Source organism: Rhipicephalus microplus, chromosome X, assembly GCF_043290135.1.
Source record: "Rhipicephalus microplus isolate Deutch F79 chromosome X, USDA_Rmic, whole genome shotgun sequence".
Lineage (NCBI taxonomy): Eukaryota > Metazoa > Arthropoda > Arachnida > Ixodida > Ixodidae > Rhipicephalus > Rhipicephalus microplus.
This window is the reverse complement of record NC_134710.1, coordinates 116,617,383-116,628,592: the sequence shown is the minus strand read 5'-3', so window position 1 is coordinate 116,628,592 and position 11,210 is coordinate 116,617,383. Positions and strand designations below refer to the sequence as shown.

Here is an 11,210-nt window from a genome sequence, read left to right as displayed (position 1 = left end):
ACTCTGAGTTGTGCTTCACAAACATGAGCTGTCTGAAAGAGGTATTTCGGAGCAACACACTCTGTATAAGGGAAGAACTGTAGTAGGTGCGTTGTTTATACTATAGCGTGCTTGTAATCAGCCAAGCCCTTTTTAAAAGCACTGCCTTATTGTTAAATAAAGGCTCTGACATATCATGTTTGAAGTTTGAAAAATAGCGCGTTGACAGAAACGTGCTCTATTATAAAAAAAGTATGTAATTTCAATCCCATTCTATTCCTCCGAGCGGAGTGCTTATTTCATTACGATTCGATTCCGGTTGATTAATTGATATGTGGGTTTTAACGTCCCAAAACCACCATATGATTATGAGAGACGCCGTAGTGGAGGGCTCCGGAAATTTCGACCACCTGGGGTTCTTTAACGTGCACCCAAATCTGAGCACACGGACCTACAACATTTCCGCCTCCATCGGAAATGCAGCCGCCGCAGCCGGGATTCAAACCCGCGACCTACGGGTCAGCAGCCGAGTACTTTAGCCACTAGACCACCGCGGCGGGGCGATTTGACTCCGGTGTCGCAAAAATGTGGAAGTAATCCGGAATCATTCCAATTCCGCTATGGTAACTTCGCAACACTGCTCAACAAGCTAGTTTAGTGTTGCTTGCCTTTGAATTCTGTGCTGTAACGTGAGTGCCGGAGTTATACCGGACACCAGTGCAGTCAACGGGCCCTGAAAGCCCACAATACGCACACAGCTACTCAAATTACACGAAAACGCCGATACACCGCGTAAGGCATGGCTCAAAGTGCGCCGTAGAGAGCTACTCCTCGCTGGCTGTTTGGTATGAAATCGATTCAGACAATGCTTGCATTTTTTTTGTGTGTTGGGCGGGGAGGGGGAGTTTACACTTCACCGCGCACCGCAGCCGAAATTGAATCCGCGAGCTCCGTAGTGTAACGTCGTAGCCGCTCAGTTCGCCAGAGGGATGACGCATTTGAAAGCTGCTCACCTAATGTGCTTCGTTGCTCAAATAAGTTCAGCCATCGAACGGGACGGGCTTTCTCTACGACGACACAGAATGCAACGAGAACCCACACTTTCATCGGCACAGTGTATACGGGCTGTAAATCAAATCGATCTGACGGTGTGACAAATTTGGCCCGCAATACATGGTGCAGGCGCTTTGCTATCTCGCCAGAAGGAGGGAAAAAAGAGCGAGTTCAAGAGAGAGAGTGCAAAAGAATAAAAAGGAAGCGTTTGCCCGCGGGTCTCTCGATAAGAGCCGTCCGGAAAGCGCCATAGGACAACAATCGAGGTAGCGAGGTGGCTGCTCGCGGAGCCGCCACTCGGCGGTGCGTGTTTGCCCGAACGCACACAAATACTTGAGGCTGGGTGTTTCGCTCGCTGCTCTGATTTGCCTACAGCTGCTCCCACTCACGTTGAACTCGTGCATTGGTTCGAGTGTTTGTTGTCACCAACAGTTGCTTCTGGGTCTCGGCGCCCGTCCTAATTTCATTTGCCGTTCCGTTCTCTCGCAGGCGAGGTTTGCGTCGGCATAAACAGGCGCAGTCCTTCGTGCTCGCTTTCAACCAATCGACTGAGCTGCAGATAGCGAGGACGAACTGCAGGCTTCTTACCAAGCAACTGCACGTAGAAATGTAACAAGTGCGAGGACTTAGGGTTTTCCGTATTAGAGCTCTGTAGCTTTGCCATAACTAGTTGAAGCGTGAAGAAGGCAGCTAGTTATAATGAAGGTGATCGCCATATCAAGACGGAAGACGCATTTTGTGGGTATAGACAAGGGTTGAGCAGCTTTTTGAGGCGGAGGGCCGAGTTGCATGAGGCGGACACCATGACGGCCGCACGGTCGATTGGGGGAGGGGGAGGGATGCCTGCAAAGAGTAAAAATTTGATGAGTTGTAATTGACAATGCTGTAAAAAGAATGAATGCAAATCATGTTTATTTGCAGCATGCATGTCTCAAAGTTGCAATTTGCCGGCAAAGATTCCACGCAAATAGCCCACTTGTGATCGAAACTGCCATGGCGGCCTTCAGATAGGGAGTGCCAGGAGCCTCATAACACTTTCACGTGGGCCACAGGTTACCGACCCCTGTTATACATTAGAGACAGATCACACGAAGGTAATCGTTTTGGAGCTACTCTTATGCCACTGACAGCGAAACTTTCCAGAGGACTTAAATTTAATTGTTTTATTTAAAAATTGAAGTGCATTTCGTTCCAGCAGACTTGACGGACTTGATGCCTTCAGCTAATCAGTGAGGGTTTATGCGTCAGTTGACAGCTTCTAAAAGATTGACGCGCTACGTGATGCCAATGGGCAAAAAAAAAGGTCACTAGCCGACATGGCTACGGGTGGCACTCGCTAACACATCCACGTGAACGCGCTCGTGAGTAACCAATAAAGGGGACCGACGCCAAAGCTCAATTGACAGAGCTATCAGACGCGTTATCTGTAGGAATCGGTCCTATAACTGTAGTAAGTTGACTTTTTGTCCACTTCATGGTTATTGCTTTGCACGTATATCGCAATCACCATACTAGTTAAAGAATACTAGTAATGTCCCCTGTTCTTTTCTTGGCTTTATGCGCTGTTGGTTTCACTACTTTGCACATGGGTAGAGCAGAGAGCCCACAGCCCCCCTCGGTGGAACAGTGGTTAGGGTGCTTGGCTGCTGACTCGATGGTCGCGGGTTCGATTCCGGCTGTAACGGTCGCATTTCGATGGAGGAGAAATGGTAGAGGCCCGTGTACTGTGCGATGTTAATGCACGTTAAGGAACACCAAATGGTCAGAATTTTCGGAGCCCTCCACTACAGCGTCTCTAGTAAATACGTCGCGGTATTAAGACGTGGAACCTCGGATATTATGAGGGAGTTTTCGAAAAGCGTGCGCAAAACATTGCGTTAGCGTTTCGCGCCACCGCGCATGCGTTCTACGCTAACCGCTTGCGGGCTCTTGCTAAGTGACGGAAATAGCGGGTGACCGCAGAGCGCACTAACTTAACGTACGCTATTCGAAAACTCCCTATATGTTACAGTCAAAGAGCCCACAACACGTGCGCTGCTGTTATCGTCACAGCTATCACAAATTTTCGGCAAGTATATATAGCTATAGAAATAGGCCCCCTTGTGGCGCGATTGTAATATAAATGCGCCAAATTGACAGAAGAGAAGACATGTTTTACAGCCAATAAATGCGGCGTATAGGTGCAGGCCTAGATCACTTTTCGTAGACAGGCGCGGGATCTAAACCCTTTATTAAAACAGTATGAACAGAAATAATAAAAAAGCGCAAAAAGGGCTAACAGAAACAGGTGTAAAAACAATCAAAAAAGAGCAATACGGTAATATTTATGAAAATAAGCCGCGAAAACGTACAACAAGCAAACTGCTCCATGCAACAAAAGGCCTTACAAACAGGAGCAAAGTAACAAGAAAAAACGCCAGGCCTACGCGAAAGGCGCAGCACAGCCACAGCGAAAGCTAGAAGAGCCGTCTTTGAGAGCCTTTTCTAAACACTCATTGGATAACTGCTGCAAGCACACTTGCTTGATGCCCACTACGGCAATAATAATAAAATTTTTATAGTAGGCCAGCATTCGCTATGCTATTTTTGTCATTCTTCTGAGAAGCGTGGTATCCGCTAAACTATTGCGATGAATTTTGTGCCAATCGTTCATGCAGTGGCTAACGACATTGAGGAATTATGCCTGAAGTGGGTATGCGCCACAGTTAGTAGCTGAACTCTTGTCTAGATTTTCATGACGGTTCCTTCCAGCTTTCTTAAAAATTCAGAGCATTTATACGACTGCGAAGATGGAGGCCAGCTTCAATTCGTATGATCACTTCAGTGTTTATGAAGTGCTGTGAATTTTAAGTGCTCTGAAGTCTTCCATCTTCACAGTCGTGGTGGGTCTGGGACAGTGAATATATTGAGGGAATATATTGAGTGAACAAATAGACATTTATACTCTCAATGATTCAGCTATTTTTCTTGCGTACGCGTATATTTTTGTACCAATGGTGATCAGAGACGGTCCCTGAATGAAATTCTGTAGTGCATGCATAAAAGATCTCGTACTTTCGAAAGTACAAAATGGCATGACATTCGCTTGTTACGCATGCGGTCTTCGAGGTAAAATTGTTGACATCCTTTTGTAATGTCGGCGAAATCCCACACTTTTAGGTGTACTTTTGCGCCATGTAAATTTGTTCAACCACAACAACAACAACAAAAAATAACGCTGAATTAGAGGAGTTAAACGGTTCGTCAAAAAAAAAAAATGCCGTTCTACATATGTTTTTTCCTCATATGCGATCCTCCACAACTTAGTCCAATACAACCTTGTTGTAAAAAAGTCTGTCATAGTATCTGCAGCAAAGTCAGTTAATTGTAAATATCTTAACTAGTGTATGAATTACTTCGGTTTTTCTTCGATACGATGGGACCTTGCGCCTATAATTCATCTGTATAACAACTCTTCAAAGCGTGCAACAAAAACAAAATACGTGGTCGTTTTAGTTACTTGGATACGTGAATATGCAAAACGGCGTCTTTATTATAAAGCAGTAACTGTAGTATCCACATATATTTACCGAGGATATGCATTAAAGGCGCGCTGGCTGCAATGCCTCAATATTAAGTACCAAAATGTAATTATTTAGAAAGTCAATTAGTAAGTATACCTTTGTCCTTACTATCAGTAGCCGTATTTAACTTCGATGCATGTCACTACAATTTGGTTATGGAGAAATTCCTTTTTTTCTTAAAAGCATTATCTTTAAAGCATCCAATGAAGTCTTGGTAGAAACACTTGGCACAATATAAGAAGCTACCCCACTCAACAAATAAAAATGGTGGCGCACACACACACACACACACACACACATTATATATATATATATATATATATATATATATATATATATATATATATATATATATATATATATATATATATATATATATATATATATATTGCAAGCGTCGGCAGACAGTGCATTCGGGTCATAAATAAAGTGATGTATCCTTGCATTATCCTACACTACTATACTATAGCACACCGTGTTATGTCGATGATGCCACCATTTATTTGGAATTTATTGATCCAACTTGTTTTGGCGCAAGCCTACTATTTCTTTTTTTTTCGCTGAAGCATCAAGGCGATCACAAGCTGAATTTTCAAAGCAATATTCTGGATCTCATATTACGCTGCCAGAACTATTCTTTTCTGGTAAAGGTATGCCAGGAGAGCGCAATATCCGAAACATCCATGCGCTACTCTGCGGCATTGTTTCTGCTCCAACGGTTTTAGTAAATTCGAGTTTCCTTATAGTAATTCTTGGCTTTTTTTAGACTGTCGCATTTTTATTGTTGCGTCGCACATCTCGAAAATTCGCCCCTTATAAACCTACCCCCTAAACCTATATGAAAAATATAAAGAAAATGCTATAGTGGCGCGTCCGTGATTCTTGGCACAACGCATTGGAATGAATTTTGGCACGAAGCCATCAGCAAGTTATCTGGGGCGTTATGCTGGATCGGCCAAGTTTCACCCGAGCGCTGGTGACAACCCCTTATGAACGAGCCAACAGTACTAAAAATTGAAATCCACCCCTCAGTGCACTGTCTTTCATTGGTTACGGTGGAACCAGTCAACGCGTCAAGAACGAACGACTAAGTTGGGCAGTGATTTCAAACCAGAGGCATCTTTCATTTGTTTGTCGTTCCACTGAGTACAGAAGTGCACCCATGCAATAAATGTGTCAGAAAGTTTTCGTGATGATATTTTTTTTAGAGGCATGAGGTTTTAAATTTATCTTCAAGCTTTTATTGTCGGCACTAAATTTGTTTTAGAATACTCACCAAGGTGGCCTCTGAGGTAAGTACCGGCCGAGTGTCTTACAACATCGCAACCGCAGCTAAACCCTAGGCCACGTGTTAATCGTAATAGTCAGCCTGTACATTCCAGCGCGCTGCTCGGCCGGTGCGCGTCGTCTTTGTTGACATCGCTCTCTTGCACCCGAGCACGTGCGGCCGTCTAATTAGCTATTTGGCAGGACGGTATACTTGGCTAGTCAGGCCAGCACATGCTATGACCAAGCTAATTACGCCAAGTCATGGTAAGGCCGACGTAATTACGCCTCATCTTAAGAAGACCGTGCTGATGAAGCCATGTATATGTATAACCTGGCTAATTAAAACACGTTGATGATCCAAGTAAACTATACTATTTAACGTGACGTTAATTATGAGAATGCTAAGTAAAACCATGCTAATTAGCCATTATTATTAGGATGACAATTAGTACAATGCTAATTGTGGTAACATTTAATAGCTTTGCGCACGACTTTGCTAATTGTGTCCGGCATAATTGCTTTTTAATGGAAGTCTTATCAATGAAGACAAGACAGCTCAGTGTATTGGTCGTTAAGCCTCAGTCAATTAGTACAATCAAAATTAGAACAGAGCTGATGCGGTCTTCATTTCAAAGCCCACCACGCATGTGAGTTGAAAACGAACTTCAAAATCTGCAAGAAGCTAGGTTATTACAAGCTCTTCTATGGCTCCAGCCTTGCACAAGTGCTGTAAGCTGACCAAATTATTTGGTGAGCTACACTTTTTTTATACGCAAAGAAGCTGCCGCTTAGCGTTCACCGCATCAAACGCTTGACAGTCACATCGGCACCATGACAGTCACGAGTTGAACTGGGGCATTCTCAGAATCAACGAGTTTGTGTCCGAGTTCCCGCGTCAATCAGTTTGATTGACAGATGCCTGCGGCGGAGATCGGGTGTGCCCACCTCGTTTCGTCTTGCCGAAGAGCAGTACTCACGTCGAGCGGCACGATTTATCTATCAGCTTTATGGCGCAGGCTATGCAAACAGGCAGGCAGAAGTAAAATTGATATCACCACGTGGCTACGATGTTTCAAATTCAATTTCACCGCGCTCACGACGTTGCCGATCACAGCCGCGTTGCCGCCGTGATGCGAGCGCCCCTGGTGACCACCTGTCCTTATATTCGTCTGCAACATTTGATAGAAGCGAAACTAGCAGCACCAGAGTGCTGCGTGTGCACCCTTGCTGCCTTCGAGAGTGGAAATTTCCATGATCCAGGAGGAACGAAAGAACCTGCCCGAAAGAGGACAAACGCCAACGAACACGCCTGAGGGAGGCGCATGTTGAGTTGGCAAAAATGTAGCGCGACAATCACGCTGACGTCGCTGCACTGTTAAAATGTTGACTGAGTGGCGGCGCTGACGTGTTCGCACACGCTGTTTCTTTTATAACCACCGCAAATGTCCCACATGCGTTTCCAATGCCAGGCGCGTTCTTGTAGTCATTTTTATCAACCCTGCTATCACGTGCTCCGCAGTGTCTTCATGTCATGGTCACTACGGAGCAAGCTCGGAGCAAACTCGTCTGCCCGAGAAGCTCGGGCCATCCTGCATAGCAACCCTGGAGCAAATAAGATCAAAAAAATTGGCTGATCTCACGTATACAGTGGCAATCAACGATATGCGAAGCCCGGATGAGGAAAGTTGATATGTCACTTCAAAATCAGCACAACGTTATGAGGTGGACATAAATTATGCCGTACGTGATTTCTATGTCATGATTATTGTGTTCGCGCCTGGCATTTGTGTTTATCGTTCATTTACGTCACGTAATACCAAATTTGGTATATCTGAAGCTAGCGAAACGGCCGTGAGCGCACCATGAGCGTAGCATGTCGTCATGTTTTATATGACACGAATGACATAATTATCATGTTTAGACGTGCCATTTACCTTCGTCGTCTGTTCACGTCACGTGATACCAAATTTAGTATACGCGAATCTAGTGGAACGGCCACGAGCGCGCTATGAGCGTGGCATGTAGTCATGTTCTTACATGACACGCATGTCATTATTACCATGGTTGGACGTGTCATTTACTTTCGTCATCCATTCGCGTCACGTAATACATAATTTGGTATATGTTAAGCAAGCGAAACGACCGTGAGAGCACCATGATCGTTGCATGTATTCATGACTTACAAGACACGCATGTCATGATTTCCACGTAAGGGCCTGTCACTTATGTTCGCCATGCAGTCATGTCATACCATACCAGTTTTTCCAGAAGTCATGTGAACAAAAACACTGCAGGAGCAGCAAGACCATGACATCATGACATACAAATCATGATTTTCACGTTATGACTAGTCCTTAGTCTCGTCATACAGTCATGTTATGCCATATCGATTTGGTATAGATCCTATTATCGAAATGGTGAGGAGAGCTAAAAGTTGTAGGCGGATAGATAGATAGATAGATAGATAGATAGATAGATAGATAGATAGATAGATAGATAGATAGATAGATAGATAGATAGATAGATAGATAGATAGATAGATAGATAGATAGATAGATAGATAGATAGATAGATAGATAGATAGATAGATAGACGGTTAAAGTCGCTGAAGTTCACTAAGAAATGTCTTGCATTTAAAATGTAGAGTATAGGTAAGCTAGCTGCTTCGTTTTTTTATTTTGCTCATTGACTGAAGGAAACAAAGCATGCCAATAGTGTCTTGTACCCTTATAACACCGTAATATAGACACTTTCACGTAAGACATGTATGGACGCCACCCCCTTGTGCTGTTAAGCGAATGTTTTCTTATGCTTATATATCGCGACGTGAATTGATAAGTTCACGAAAAGTAAATACGCCAACCCAACAGCTTCCTTGGGTATGCGTCTACCGTAGCCTTGTTCGCTTATATAGCTGTTGAATGTGCAAAACGGTAAGGTCAACAGCCCAATGTGGTGGCACCGAAAACACCTCCAAAATATTCCACAATAATTTAAAGAAGTCTGATATGTTTGGGCATTAAAATGACGGAGCTTGTACAAAAAACGTCAAGATGCATTCAATATGTCTCCGTACCTTGCATGCGGCTTTAGATAAAGTTAATGCGCAATGGTCCCATCACCGTTCACCTGATGTGTAGAAAAGCGCCGCTGCGTTTAGTTTAGGCACGACGTGCGGCCAGAAATTGAGCCCGCGACGTAGCACTTCGCTGTGTCGTCGAAAGCCGTCAAGCAGCGCGCCTCGTGAACACAACGTAGATATTCGAGCGTCTATCACTGCCTTCACATCCATTGGCTCAGTCAATAGAAACAGGAGAACGGCGGAAAGCAACCTCGCTGCTGGAGATCCCTGTAGTAGACGTATACCTGTGTTTCCACAGGGCTTTGCTTCGAGAAGCGTCAAGACAGGTCGACAGACAGTTCGGTTGGCTGCACGGTCACCAACTTGACACCACGTGTGCACTGCTCTAAAGCCGCCTTTAATAAAGAGAGACGCATACCTGATATCCTCGATGCTTATACATGAGTTATTCAACACTCGGTGCTTACATTCACAACACCGTCGGCATACTGCCGCAGCTTTTCCGCAGTGAAGTTGCCGAGGTTGGAAGGCTTCACTGGAGGCCTCTAATACCTGTACAAGGCTTATTCGGGCCAAAGTCGTTAGGGGTGCATTATTACCCGTTCGGGCAAGCAAAGCCAGAGAGAAAGTAATGCTAAAGAGAACAAAAAGTAAATATATAGGGCTTTTCTAGCGCTTGGAATTTTCTGCCTTTCCCTGGCACGCGGGGCATACATCAGCCTCCGCCGCCGCGTCGTGTACGTCCCAGTGGGGTTGTCTCGTGGCCGGTGATTAAAAGAAGAAAAAGAAGGAAATAACATAATAAAAGAGGACCTGGTTTAAATTATACCGGCTCCCATGAATCATTAAAATTCTATCAACAAACACAGACCGGCAGCTTCGTTGATTACCAGACAAATTAACCATGAATGAGGAACTACGGTTTGGCGTTTGTCTTTTGTGTGCGCAGAGTTTGTGTGGCAATACAAGCTAAGCATCCTTCAATTACGCGTTTTTGAAATCAACTTACGTAACATCTGGGGGCATTCTTGATAATGCTGTAAAATGTCGATGGTTCCATCGAAACGGGAGTTAATGAATAATTAGCACGTAAGATGCAGCATATTAAAGTTATCTAAACGGCTCCCAGAAATGCCCACGCAGCGAGATCCCAGTACATTAATGGTGGCCGGAGACCATGTGGAAAGAATTAATTTGTGGGTACTCAATAGCTTCCGCTTCTTCCCCATGGCGGGTGCGCGCACAGGGGGGCTCACTACGTAGTTCGCTCAGTCCTGCTCGGGTTGTCGACCAGGCGCAATTGTACCACCTTACTGTTCATATAGTAGACAGGGACAAACTGAGACGCCATGAGGACTATCGTCGCACTTCCTTCGCCTTACAGACAATTACAATATCACAAAGGCACTCTCAGCTACGTATGATAGAAGAGTTCGCACTAATGCCTGAGCCACTCTATATACTCCTCTTCAGCATAACTATCAGCCTTACCTGGATTCACGTTTATACTCACGCCTACTGACATGCATTCCGAAGCTGTATCGTTCATACACCATTTCAAGTTTAATTAATTAAAAAGATACGTGAATTACGTAGAGAGATCTCATGGCTACCGCCTCCCCCAACTTTTCCTGGGTAAGCTCTGATAAGTACCTGATGCTGTCTCTTTCAAGGACAATGTCCTTACTGGTTTGAAATTACTGATAACTCAAATTCGCAGGTACCATACCAAAAAGCGCCAAGAGCACCGAATACTTGAGGTATTGATGCTAAAGAACCGTCATGGCCGAAAAAGCTACTTCTAGACTGACGGACTCATTAATCGACTCACTCGTACTCATTCAGACTCATCTCAAAAGAGAAAAAGATAGATTACATTATTAAAATATGTAATATGATTCAGTTGGGCGGAGCACTTTCTAATTCGAATGAAAACAATGCCAGTGCTGTGTGCCTCCTCTTTGCTTTGTGTCTGTGTTTACCCCCGCGCTCCCAGTTCGCTGAATAATAATGCCAATGAGGGTGCTGAAACAATTGAATCAGTTATTTCCACTCGACTATGGTGCGAAGAAAAAATGAATACTTAAAGCAATTATTACGAGTAGGAAAGAGTGTTATGGTGAAGTCATGTGTCTGCCTGGTAGAGTAGTGAGAAGAAAAAAGGCGCTAATTATTTGACACAAAAATTAAGCCTTGATTTGCGGTATCTCATTGATAAGGGTGAAAGTTCAGCTCTGTTAATTAGGTCCGTTGCAGAGGTTTTT

General features: G+C 44.2%; 1 long non-coding RNA gene across 1 annotated transcript in view; it reads right to left on the bottom strand.

The window, feature by feature from the left end:
- Positions 1 to 543: 543 nt before the first annotated feature.
- The window catches only part of LOC142775706 (uncharacterized), a 49,309-nt gene continuing 38,642 nt past the window's right edge, over positions 544 to 11,210 (bottom strand). The window contains exon 3 of the long non-coding RNA XR_012886939.1: positions 544 to 1,875. This is a non-coding gene — a long non-coding RNA (uncharacterized LOC142775706). The remainder of the gene's footprint in view (positions 1,876 to 11,210) is intronic.